Source organism: Enhydra lutris, unplaced genomic scaffold, assembly GCF_002288905.1.
Source record: "Enhydra lutris kenyoni isolate GAN:26980312 unplaced genomic scaffold, ASM228890v2 scaffoldscaffold20, whole genome shotgun sequence".
NCBI classification, from domain to species: Eukaryota; Metazoa; Chordata; class Mammalia; order Carnivora; family Mustelidae; genus Enhydra; species Enhydra lutris.
The window spans coordinates 23203465-23216210 of record NW_019154104.1 but is presented as its reverse complement, the minus strand read 5'-3'; the positions used below and the strand labels follow the sequence as shown (position 1 = coordinate 23216210).

The following is a 12746-nucleotide window of genomic DNA, read 5'->3' as shown; positions in this document are numbered from 1 at the left end:
ACGCCACGGATTTTCTGAAGTTAGGGTTCTAGGGATCTCAGAGAAAATGTTCTTGTTTGATGCTTGTGGTATAGGTTTTTGGGAAAGAATATACAAGCCTTTTCAGAACAGGGTTTCTTACCAGGTGATCCACTAAAGAGTTCTGTGGTCACGTATGTTTGGGGACAATGCATCCCATGAGATTGAAAGCACATTTGATCTCTGTTTACCTTGGTGGGGTCCGTGTGGCCTATTTAGCATCTCAGAGAAGACTTTTTGGGAGATGCTGGCGGATACCGCTTGGTCTGCAACTTACTAGCTTTGTGACCTCTGGCAAAGAACTTAGCTCTGTGATTCTCTGTGTTCTTGTCTGTGAATGTGGGACCATGGTACTAACACCTCGTCACAGCAGTTAGCTTGCACAGTAGATGTCTGTCACCTCTTGACTGGGGCAGTGACGTCATTGCAGAGGGCACCGACACGGAGCAGGGTCAAGAATTGGGAACATGTCTGCACGTAAGAGTGTGTGATCTGGCCCTGTGTACCTGCCAGCCACCCCGCAGACCCCTCCTTCTTTGGTCCCTGGCAGGTGCTCAGAGTGTTCTGTGCTGGGCATGTTGGGGGGTGGAAAAGCCAGGGTCCACTTCGGGAGACCCGGGGTGCTCATTCTTGCGTGGGCTCTGTGAGGGATGAATGCCCATCCGTTGTTCAGAAAACATTTCTGAGTGCCCCACTCTGCTCCTGCCACTAGCCAGGTGCTCCCTGGCCTGGGTCTCCGGGAATTTGGTGTCCATTTAAGGAGAGGCTCACGACAGATGGGGGAGGGCGGGATGGGGGGAGTTGCAGGTGTGATCGCAGTGTGTGCAGTGGTGAGTGTTGGTCCCCATTTGTAGCCTGATGTTACCTGTGTGGCTGCTTCCCTGGCTGACCTTCATTTCCTTTAGCTGGAAGAAGAGAACGTCAGAACAACGGGGCCCCCAGATCCCAGACTATTCTCACTGGGAGAGCCCTCGGGGCTTTCAGCGGGGAAACTAGCGCGAATCTGGCCATCACTCCCTCCTGAGCTGGTGGGTGCTGTAGCACTTCTCGATGCTTCCAGGCCCAGTTTCCTGTTGTTGGTCTGCTTCTCCGTGTTTCCATGGGGGGGACACCTCGTGCATCCCCTGGGAGAGTGTGTGAGCACAGATGGCTGGTGGTGTCCCTCCATGCTGTACCGGCCCTCGTGAGAGACCTGTGGTGGCCAGAATGGACATGTCCTTGCAGCTTTAGTCTTTGAGGAGGAAAGAGGGGGGAGGGCCTGTAACAAACATGTCAGCCGGTAAGTTAAAGGGGGTAATTTTAGCAGGGGTGACTGTCCTCAGGGTGGTCACAGAAGGCCTTTCTAAAGGAAAGGGCTATGGCCTGACTGGTTAGAAAGCAGGTATTTGAAAGTCTAGGGCCAGAGCCTCTCAGGTAGAGGGGAACAGCACGTGTAAAGGCCCTGGGGTGCTTTTGAGCAAGGGCTTTTGTGTGTTTGTGGAGCAGCAGGGAGGAGGGCAAGGCTAGAGATGTGAGGGAGGGAGCAACAGGGAGGCAGGCGGGGGCCAGACTCTTAAGGGCCTTTCTAGGCCGAGATTATGTATAAAGTTTTATGTGACAGATGAGGGCAAAGGCTCCCATCAGATGACTGCACAAAACTGTGAATGCGGTGATCCTTTAAAGAGCTTTGGGCAGCGTTTGCTGGCGCTGGTGGGGTGGACGGCCGGAGCTCCGTGCTCGGGCGCACAGGCAGGTGGTAAGTGTCAGACGTGAAGTGGTGCTCCCACTGTCCGTGGTGCCGTGCCCAGTCCTCAGATGGGTGATGGCCTGTGGGTGTGGCCGTGCCCGAAACCAGCAGTTGTCCTGGGCTGGCGGACACCTCTGTCCCCACAGGGCCGCCGGGCTGGGTCCCCTCCAGCTGCTGGCCAGGCAGGGTGCCTGGGCAGCCGTGGAGGGACGGACCTTGCTCTTGGCACCGTCCAGCTCTGTGGTTTGGGCTGGTTAACTGAAGGTCTCTGTGCCTCAGTTTCTACATCTGTGGGGTATACACGGACCTAACCTTCGCAGTTGGGGTGTCAGTTGGAAGAGTGAGTGTAAAGCCCTGTGGTTTGCTGCCTCCGTGTGTGTTTGTTTATAAATATTCGAAGCAGCCCCTGTAGCTCCTTGCAAAGCGTTGGGCAAGCTTTGGGCGTGGGCGGCTGGTCTTACTGTCGCAGGGGCAGCATCGTCGCAGGGGGAGCGTTCCCCCGGCGGTGCTGTGGGTGTGGGTGCTAGAACACAGGCACCCCCATGCCCTGGGGGCTCAGCTGGGTGGGTGGCAGGGGCATCACCCCCCACGGCATTGTCAGGGGTCAGGCGGGGCTCCCTGGGCAGAGGGGTGAGGGTTTAAAGTTCAGGTTGTGAGCCGGCGTGTGGGAGGGTGAGACGCTGTGAGGCCGGCGTCTAAACCTATGCCCGTGCCCGGGGAGCAACAAAGCCAGACTGGAAGCCAGACGTGAGCCCTGAGAGTGACTGCCCCCGGGGGACATCTGGTGATGCCTGGAGCCGTTGCTGGTTGTTACAACTGGAGGAGGAATGGCACCCCGAGGCTGGAGACCAGGGTGCTCTGATGGCCAAGATAGCCCCTAACGAGAGAGAAGGATCTAGCCCCGCTGTGCAAAGAGTCCACAGCTGAGGAGCCCAGTCCTCGGTGGACAAGCACGGGGATCTGCCTAGACGTGCAGTCAGCTGAGAAAACCAAAACTTCCGAATAAACACGTGTGTGTGTGTGTGTGTGTGTGCACAGACGCTTCTACAGAAACACGGGTGCACGCATGACATGCACTGCTCTACATATGCTAGAATAACCTGGAAGGATCGAAAACAAGGAGCAGCTTGGGGGGCAGGGCAGTTAGGGGAGAAGGGGCACAGCTAGGACAGGGCCCTTGCCAGCATAAATCCTTTCCTGCCTTTGCATTTGAATCATGTAACTATACCGTCCACTCCACTGCATTTATGTTCTCTCAAAACTAACAAAACAACCCTTCCCTCCACCAGTCAGCCTCACGGTTCCGACAGCCTCCAGAGCACGACAACCCAAGGTCAGTCACCCCAAAACGTCTCGCTGACAACTGTAACTAGACCCTTGACTCAGATGCCCACAGAGGCAGAAAGTCAAACTCCAGAGACGTCCTGCCCCCCCATCCCCACCCCACCTGTCCCCACAAAGCTGGGCCTCTGGCAGCTCTCACCTAGGCACGGCTGATTTCAGAGCCCATGGGGTGACCCAGCCCAAGCTGGGCATGCTGTGGTCCTGGTCCGTGCCAACCGGGCCAGCCAAATTACCATCCCATTACAAGCAGCCTCCAGCAGAAGGGAGCGTGTGCTCACTGGCCTGGGCCCCGCTGAGCCTCGGCACCCGCAGACTCCAGAGGGGCGGGGAGCCAGGAATCTAGGAGGAGGGCTGGAAGGGCGGGCTCACCCTGCCTCTGCTAAGCTCCCAAGCCCCAGGCACGAAGTCACCCTCTCCTCACGCCAAGGACACCTGCCTCCCAAGACCCGCCCCCCATCATGGAAACCACATCCCGCAAAGCAACATCTCAGCAAGGCCTGGCGGACACCCAGCCGGCCCTTTTCTCGTTTTTTTGAAGATTTATTTATTTATTGAGAGAGAGAGAGAGAGAGAGACAATATGCACGCAGGAGCAGAGAGAATCTCAAACAGACTCCGCGCTGAGCACGGGCCCAACACGTGGCCTGACCCTCGGACCCTGAGATCACAAGCTGAACCGAAAGCAGGAGTGGGATGCCCAACTGCCTGAGCCGCCCAGGCGCCCAGAGGGAGAGAGTCTTAAACCATGGAGCCCGACGTGGGGCTTGAGCCCAAGACCCTGAGATCAGGACCTGAGCTGAAACCAAGAGTCAAGGCTTAACCGACTGTGCCCCCGCCCCAGGCGCTCCCCGACCCCGCCAGCCTTTCTGGCAGTTGCTTTGTTTGGTCCTTACCATGACCCTCCTCCCCTCACCCAGCTCTCACCCTTGCACACTCCACACCGTCTGCCTCCCACTCTGAGGACGACCATTCATTCAAAACCAGGACTTTGTTCTCTTCTACGGTCCACAGTCAGGCATGTCTGGACCCAGAGCCCATCTCCCCACCCAGCAGGCAGCTAATCACCTGACTCCGCAGGGGTGGCCACGCGACACACTTAAATCTGCAGAGAAGCCTCACCAAGGACGGGCCTCCTGGTTCCAGAGCCCCAAGGGCAGAGCTAGGTGCCATGGGTCACCCTGTGGAACCCAGCCCTTGCAGCCCTCTTCAGTACCCCCTCTGTAGTCCCCACGCTACCCTGGGTGGTTGTGATGGGGCCCCTTATGCCAGGGAGGCCCATCCCACATCCTGTATGACCTCCTCCCGCCTGCCGCCTGACCCGCACCTCCATCTGCAGGCCCACTTCCCCCATGGGCAGGCCTGGGCCTCACCCCTCCCTCCTTCTCTCAGACCCGCACCCAGGGGGCAGCAGGTTTTCCAAACCAGGGCGTCTCAGATGTGAATGGACAAATGCACACAACACCCCCCACCCCCCGGGGACCGTGCATAAATGCGGCCCTGAGCTGTGGGTCTGGGTGGGGGGAGACTGCAAGGTTCACAAGCTCCCTCCCGGCCAAGGCCACCAACCCCAGACCACATCCTGACAAGCGAGGTCCCAGCAAGTCCTCACAGCTGGCCAGCAGTCCAGTCCCTCCCCGCTGGGTCAACCCAGCAGCCTCCCACCCTGCAGCCCACAGCCCTGGTCCTGTCCGCTCCGGTCTGTGTTCCGCACTGCTCCACATCGGCCCCCGGCCGCCCTGCCCACATGCCTGCTCCGGCTCCCACAGGCTTCCAGACAAGGCCCAGGTGCCCAATGATGGCTTACGGGGACCCTGTGCCACCTGGACTTGACTCGGGCCTCATCCCCCATGTCGGGCTCCAGACAGACTGAACGTTTCCTGGCTCCTGGTTGCTCCTTCCAGCTCTGACCGCCGGAGGGAGGGCCCGGGGTGGGGGCACCCCAGTCCTTCTACCTGAGGGGCCCAGCAGAGGCTATCCAACCTCTGATCTCCTCATCCGTTCGATGCCAGGCTGAGCACACCCAAGGATGTCGGGGTCCCCTCCTGCCTCCCCCCAGCCGGGAACAGCCCCGTGGTGGGAGGAGACCACCGGGGCAGGGAGTTGGGGGAGACGCAGGAAGGTAGCGGCTCTGTGGGCCGCTTGAGAATGAGACAGAGCCAGCAAGAAGCAGGGCGGCGTCTCTCCAAGTCCCCTCTGGAAACTCATCTGTCCCCCCAGCCCCACATGCCACCCCTGCGGGTAAGGCAACAGGAGGCTGTCAGCCAGACTCAGCCTCGAGGAGCAGGTTTAAATGCCACCATTTTATCCTCAAGTGCTCGCCTCGTGCTAAGTGCTATTCACGGACCTCCTGTCCCCCGCAAGCAGCCGAGTGAGGGGGCCTGTCGTCACCCCCTGCTGAAGCCTACAGACTGCAGTGACGTCCCAGTGGGGCAGCCGGGTTTCGAGCCAGGGGGCCAGGCTCCTAACTACTTGGCATGGCCCCTCACAGAGTGGACAAGTCCTGCCACGGGGCACCCTGGTCTCCAGCCTCGGGGTGCCATTCCTCCCCGAGTTGTGACAACCAGCAACGTCTCCAGGCATCACCGGATGTCCCCCGGGGGCAGTCACTCTCGGGGCTCGCGTCTGGCTTCCAGTCTGGCTTTGTTGCTCCCCGGGCACGGGCATAGGCTTGGCCTGCTTTGGTCGCCGCTCACCGTTCCCACACACCCGCGACCAGTCCTTGTGGCGGTGTGCTCGTGGTCGCTCAGCGTGGCTGGTTCTCTGCCTGCCAGGAAGGAGGCCCGGATGGAACAGCGTGGCTCTCTCATGCCCTTGTTGGAGACCCTGAACCTGTCCAAACTGCCCCAAACATCGGCTTTCTCGTTTTGGAATGGGGCTGTGATAGCCCTTTCTCTTCGTGGGTGCCAGTGCGGACTGAGGACACCGGTGAGTGGTGTCCTTCCCCCAACATCCGCTAGCGTGGGGCTTGTCCACAAGTGCCTGGTGACAGTTGACCTCGTCCTGACTTTCCCACGACTTCAAGTCCCTCTCAGTCCTTGCCTTGGTTCTGTTGTGTGTAAAATGGGGGGACCCCTTTGCAGTGGAGGACTCAAGTTATCAGGTCCCTCCCTACCCCTGCCGTGGCAGAGAGGAGGAATGGAGGCCAGCCGCCCAGCCAGAGCCTGTGGCTTTTTGAGCTTCTGGTCCACATGTGCGGAACTGGTCCGTGCTCTAACGAGGGTTAAATGGGAGGAGGCAGCGAAGGGTCGGGGTGACATTGACAGGCGGCTCACTGCGTGCCAGGTGTCATTCACTCCTCCTGTCATAAGTTACCACCATCATGCCCAGTTACAGATGGGGAAACTGAGGCACAGAGCGCCGCCCTTGGCTCTAGGAGGCATACAGCAGGTGAAGCTGTCCTTGTTAGGATTAACTGGCTGCTCTCGGGATTTGAGTCTGAATGTCACAGACCCTGAAGTGCAGAAAGAAATAGGAGAGAGAGAGAAGGGCCTCCTGCCTTCCTGGGGCGGGCCCTGCACTGGAGGTGGAGGGGCTGGGCTGGTGCTGCGCTGGGGCTCCCGGGGGGCGGGTGCGGGAAGCCGGGGCAGCTGGGAGCGCTTCCCCGGGAGCAGGCTGGCTGGCGCTGGCGCCTTTGTTGGCTTCGTTCGTTTTTGCCTGCAGGGGCCTGAATGATCTGAGCTGCCGGTAAAACACTTGTCGGGCCGATGCTGTAATCACACTGCGAGGGACACTTGAAATTATATCCACATTTGGGAAGCTAATTTGAAAGAGCGTTTTCCTTCCTAATTGTATGCAATCAGCCAGTGTTATCGGGGGTTCTTTTTTTCCCTCAGCCAGGAGACCATCTGTTTTTCTCTTCCTCCTCTCCTTCCAGCATGGAGCGTGCCACCTCCGCGGGAGAGGGACCCCCAGCCCTTGGCTGCCTGGAGGCCCCTGTGAAAGCTTTCCGTGATGACTGATGGGGGACGAGGGAGAGGGGAGGTGGGCATGAGGCCGGGCTGGGGCTGCGGGGTGGGTGGTGGCGCTCGCTGTCAAGTCTGAGGCACAGGTTGGTGGAGAACGTGATGGAGTATGATGCTGTGGTTTGGACACTGTGGAAGCCAGGATTCTTATGGGTGCAAGTGCCAGAAGACCCAGTTCAGTTGAGCTTAAGCAAAAAGAATTTCTGGGTCCCAGTTACCAAATGGTATAAGAAGAGCCCCTCAGGGCCCCAAGACATGCCTCCTGCCCCTGCCTCTCTTTCACCCCCACTGTGATCTTTCCTCAGTTCTTCAGCTGCTCGAAACTCTTTCCTACCTCAGGATCTTTGCACATGATGCAGTTCCTGCTTCCTTGCAGGCTTTTTCTACCCTCATCACACCACTGGCCTCTTGGCCTTAGATCTCAGCACAGACCTAGCTTCTCTGCCTCAGCCCCTTGAATGTTCTTCTCAGAGCATGTCACGTGTTGTTATATTTATTTCACTTGTTTGCATGTTCACGCTCCCCTTTATGCTCTGAGTTCCTATATGACAGGAATCCTCTCAACTCTCTTTACTCTTGTGTCCCCAGTAGTAAAACTGGCCCGGGCACATAGTAGGTGCTCAGGAAATAGGCGTGAAACAAGTGAATGAATAAAAGAAGACTTTGGATAGAAAGGTAGTTTTTGTGAAAGCAAGTCACCAGGAGGAATTTAGTTTAAGAAAACCCCTGGCAACTTAAAAAAAAAAAAAAGCCCCCTCTGTGTGCCCCCTGCTAACTGGATTCATTCCTGTCTGTCTTGGGTTCTTACGCTGGCGGTGAGGGTCATTCCTGGAGAGCTGTCCAGCAGAAAAGCGTCTGAGTCAGGGAAGTGACTTGGATGTCTCTCAGGGTGGGGTGTCTGCCCTTTGCCTGCACTCAGGCTTCTCCCTTCTGAGGAATCAGAGCCTCCCCTTTTTGGCATTTTCACTTCTGCCCAAGGCCCGGGCTCTTGGCTTTAGGTTGCTGCTGCTGTGACACCCCTATGGGGGTATCTACGGGATTTTTCACGATGCTCGGAACCTGTTGCCGTGGCTTGCAGCTGCAGAGCCCGGGAGGATGGGAGCCTGAGCAAAGAAGGAGGTGGGGGGCGTGTGCCTGTCACCCCAAGCAGGCTCTGGGCTCCCTGAGGCCGGGCTGGCTTGTGTTTTCACGGTGCCTTTGATTTCCTGGACTCGAGCGACCTGGCCAGCTGTTCTCTCTTGTTGGTGGATTTGGAACCTTCTCAGGACATGAGCCCCACCATGTCCCCCACGTACCAGTCTCCCCCCGCCGCCGATGGTGGGCATTTTGCCTCTGTGGTCACGGGCCAGTCTCCCCGCTGCCTGCTGCTGGGAGCCTGCAGCTTCCCCTGCTACTGGGCTGAACTCTGCTTCCGTGGTCCTGCTTGGAAGGCGTGGATTCCAAGTGACATTGAAGTCCGAGGAGCTGTCAGCCCTGGGGAGGTGGGAGAAACAGGTGATCTGGGGCCTGGCTGGTCCCCACTCCCTGTGGTCTCAGGACGTCAGGGCCCCTAGAAATGCCTTCTGGCTCTTTACCCACAGGCCTCCCCCAGCCGCCCTGGGGTCAAGTGTGGAGAAGGGATGTCAGCCTAGGATCAGGGCGGTTGGCTGGGTGGGGGGCCGAGGGGCAGCTGTGTCCAGCTCAGTTGCTCCTCCGGAAATCCCTGCAGCCTCACCCCACAGACCTGCTGGACCCCCGCCCCCCGCCCCAGGCCACGGCCGAGCCCCATCTTTGCCGACAGGTGCAACTTTAGACTGTGGTTCCGCTGTGGCTTACTTGGTTTGAGTTTGGGGGCAGGTTTCTTTGTTTACAGAGACAGGTATAGTTTTCCCAGTTTTATTGAGATGTAACTGAAAAATAAAATTACATTGAGAGCGTGAGGACATGAAGATTCGATGTGTCTGTGATCCGTGGACTCGAGCGACTGTCCCGGTGGAGTTAGTGGACACAGCCGGTTCCCCCTGTATTCGCCTGTTTCTGCTGGCAGCGGGAACAGCCCCACTCTTCGTGGACTTCGGTCATGCGACACAGCCTTGTCAACTGTGGTTACTGTGTTACACATTAGATCCCTGGACATTACTCATCTTGGGACTGAACAATTGTCCCTTTCGCCAGCCTCCCCCCATTTCCTCCTGCCCCTCCCCCCAGCCCCCGGTGACCACCATTTGACTCTCTGTTCCCACGAGCTTGACTTTTTTCCTGTTAGATTCCACAGGTAGGTGACACCGAGCAGGGTTTGTCTTGCTCCGTCCAAGTTTGGACGAGTTTCGCTGTGAATTTCCTCACTCGAAGAAACAGGACCATCACACCCCCTAATGCAGCAATGCAGCCTTTGAAATGACGCCCCCTCAGGCCCCCGTCTCCTCCCTTGCCCTCTTTCCCTGGCTCAGGGAGAACAGGCCTGAGTGTGGGTGAGGGGGCCCAGGAATGACTGACTGATGTTGCTGATCATTTGTGCGGGTTGTGCCGGGGCTCTGGAATCTTCCTTAAATTTAAGGGTCCCAGGAGCGCCAGATGAAGGCTTTGCCTGTTTCTGGAGTTGGGTGTTCAGTGCATCCAGAAAGGTGGGGAGCTCCGGACCTGTACATGGGGGCCCGGCAGGCCCCTGGGGTCTTCGGCGTGCCTTGTGCTGGGCTCAGGCTGCAGATACCTCTCTTCGGGGAGTGTCTGTCGCTGCTCCGAGTCACTTGGCAGGGTCTGGGGGACTGGGCCTTCAGTGGAGCCGGGTGGCCTTGGAGTGAGCGGTGGAAAGGCCTGGCCGGGCTGGGCATCTCTCGTGGGCCTTACGGTGGACCCAAGGGTCAGGAATATTATACTCCCCGCCCCCCACTCCAGCTTAGGGCCAAGGCTTCCAGGTCTGGGGCCGCAGGTCTCCACGGCCCAGACCCAGGATGCCTCTCCCCATCAGGGATCCCTGTGTGGGTGTTTGCTTCTGCCCTTTGGGGTCCTTCGAGGATTCCCGATGGGGCTGAGCTCTGGCCTCCTCCTTGGTGACTGGGAAGGCTCGGGCTGAACCTCCTGATTTGTCCCTGGCCCACCTGTGGACACTTCAGGGGGGTGTCTAAGACTCATGGGTTGGCGGGGCCGTAAGAGCCTTGTGTTGGGGGAGACGGACTAACACCCCCTGCCCCCGCCAGGTGTCTTCTGGGGGTGGTGCTCCCTCACTCGGCAGAGGGGCTTTGTGGATGTGCGTGAGGGCCTGGAGGGAGGACAGCATCCCGGACACTTGGGGGGCGCCGGCGTAATGACGCTGGTCCTTACAAGAGGGAGGCAGGAGGGTCTGGAGGAGATGGGACGGCAAAGCAGAGGTCAAAGTCCTGGGGCCCCAACAAGCCAAGGGGTGCGGGCGGCCTCAGCAGCTGGCCAGGGCGAAGGCATGCTTTCTCCCGAGAGCCTCCAGAAGGAAAACTCAGCCCTGCCGACACAGTTGAGGTTCCTGACCCCCGGAGCTGTGAGAGCAGACACTCATGTCTGGCACAGGGGCCGTGTCTGTGCTGATCTGTTACAACAGCATTAGGAAATGAGGACAGTGCTTGTCCACACTGCCTTTCTCTCCAGGCTGGTCTCCAGGAGGGACCGGGTCATGGTCAGAGCCAGGCTTCGACTCCCTACCCTTTGTCACGTGCCACTGGATAAAGCTGTTACTTGATCTCTGGGACCAGGGACACCACCACCATCCTGTAAATAGCCCCGGGATTGGGGACATTTTTAAATAAGGTGCTTTATGGTTTAAGTTTTCTGAGATCGGGGGTGGGGAGAACCTCACCCTCCCTTTGATGGGGTGGAGGGGGCTGGGGAAGCTCCGCGCCCAGAAGCCCTGGCTTGGACAGCCTCCCTCCTGGTCACCCTCCGGGCTCAGCTCAACCAGCAATCTTTAGTAGCTTTCCCGCAATCCCTGCCGCCCCCACCAAATGTTTGCTCTATTCAGGGGGGCCCTGTGGCCACCAGCATCTCTAGGCAGGGCTTGTGGCGTAGGGGACCCCTCTGTTCCCAGGCCAGCCCAGAGCTGAAAAGAGAAGGCCCAGCAAACGTTTGATGGCAGGGCTACGGGGACCTCTGTGCTCCAGTAGTGGGCCGCCCAGCAGCGGCCCGCCCCCTCCCCCAAACTGCAGGGCTTCAAAGAACCCTCTCATGGTCTTGGAATCCAGCCTCCGGCCGGCCGGAAGGGAGCTTTCAAGCGCAAGGGAGTGTTAGCGGCAGGATCTGGGTGGGTAGAGACGTTTAAGCTCCCCTGGAACTCAGCCCTTAAGTGTCACCCTCCCCGGTGCAGGCCCAGGACACACGTTGGTGCGGCTATTTTAAGGATGTGTGGTCCCTGGAGAATAGGTGATAAAAACATTCCGACCTCCTTGGGCAGGCTTCTTGCTCCCCCAGTGGCTCCCAAGGAGGAAAATGTCAGCGCTGGAATGCCTGTCTCTCCTCCTGCTATAGCTTAGTACTGTGTTCGTTAGGCTGGTTTTCAACTGACTGTGCTTTCTTGGAAATGAGAAACTGCTGTGAAGAGAACAGCCCCGAGGCAGGCAAGGCTGACAATGGGAGGGGTGGTTTGCTGGAGCCAGCTGTTCCTGCGGCCCCTGGGGTCTCCTAGCAACACCCCCAACCCCGCCCCAGCCGTTTACAGCCCACCCCTGGTTAGGAGAAAGAAAAATTACAGCACCTGCAAGGAGGTAGTAAAAGACTTGCAAGGAATTTCGGAGAGTTATTAATTTCAGAAAGTGGGAATGTGTCAAGTGCCATTGAGGCAACCTCAGTATTTGTTTTCAGATGAAAAGTTGCGGTGATTTCCAGTCTGAAATGGTGACACTTTGGATGTGGCAGGACACTCCCTGGGGTAATCTCCAGCCCACCCCTGCCTCAGTTTCCCTACTCTGAAAGTTGAGGGGTGGAGGTTTTAAACATACCTTGGCCCCTGGTGGCCCTGGCCGCTCTCCTTTCCTGCAGGAGATGCTGGGGAGGTGAGTCACCAGCCCTGCCCGTCGCCCAACTCCTGGGTTCACCAGGGAAAGCCCCTTTCAGGGACCCCTGGGGCTTGTTCTGTGTCGGAAGGAACATGCTGACTCATGCTCCTGGGTCTGCACCGTGCGGAACCTGTAAGCTGCCCGCCTCCTCCAGGTGGGGCTCCTGGTCTGGGGGAAGGTCTTCAGTGATGAGAGTTGGTGACTGTCCACTCAGGGGGACCCCCCCCCCGCGAAAGACATATGACCATATGGCAGCTTCCAGTGTATCTGGTTCTTTCTGGAGCTATCCAAACAACTCAAATGTTTCTACTGCCTTTAAAATTCTGTTCGTATGTTGCCTTTATATTGGGCCATTTCAGTTTCTGGCATTGTGAGTAAGGGGGAAATCCCAAGTTGTGAAACCATCAGTAGGTGAAGTGGGCTTCCAAGGCTGCAGATGGACAGGGATGGCTCAGGGTGGGAGCCCCCTGGTGCTGGGAGACTGTGGCGTTCATCCAGGAAGAGGCCCACAGAGCACCTGCCAGGTTCAGGGTCCACAGTGGGCACGGGGTGCTGAGCTCCCAGCCCCTGGCCTCGTTAGCCCAGGGTCCAAAACCCAGCATGGGCCGTCTTCAGTGTCAGACGGCTGTGGGGCCACAGAACCATCCTTTGTGCTCTGGGGAAGGGGCAGGGGAACAGCCTTCAGCTGGCATGATGTCCA

The 12746-nt window shown here is 58.3% G+C and overlaps 1 protein-coding gene across 1 annotated transcript in view; it reads left to right on the top strand.

Moving 5' to 3' along the window:
- LOC111148744 (inositol-tetrakisphosphate 1-kinase) overlaps positions 1-12746 on the top strand; it is a 165601-nt gene that overhangs the window by 18594 nt on the left and 134261 nt on the right. The gene's annotated exons all lie outside the window — the stretch shown is intronic.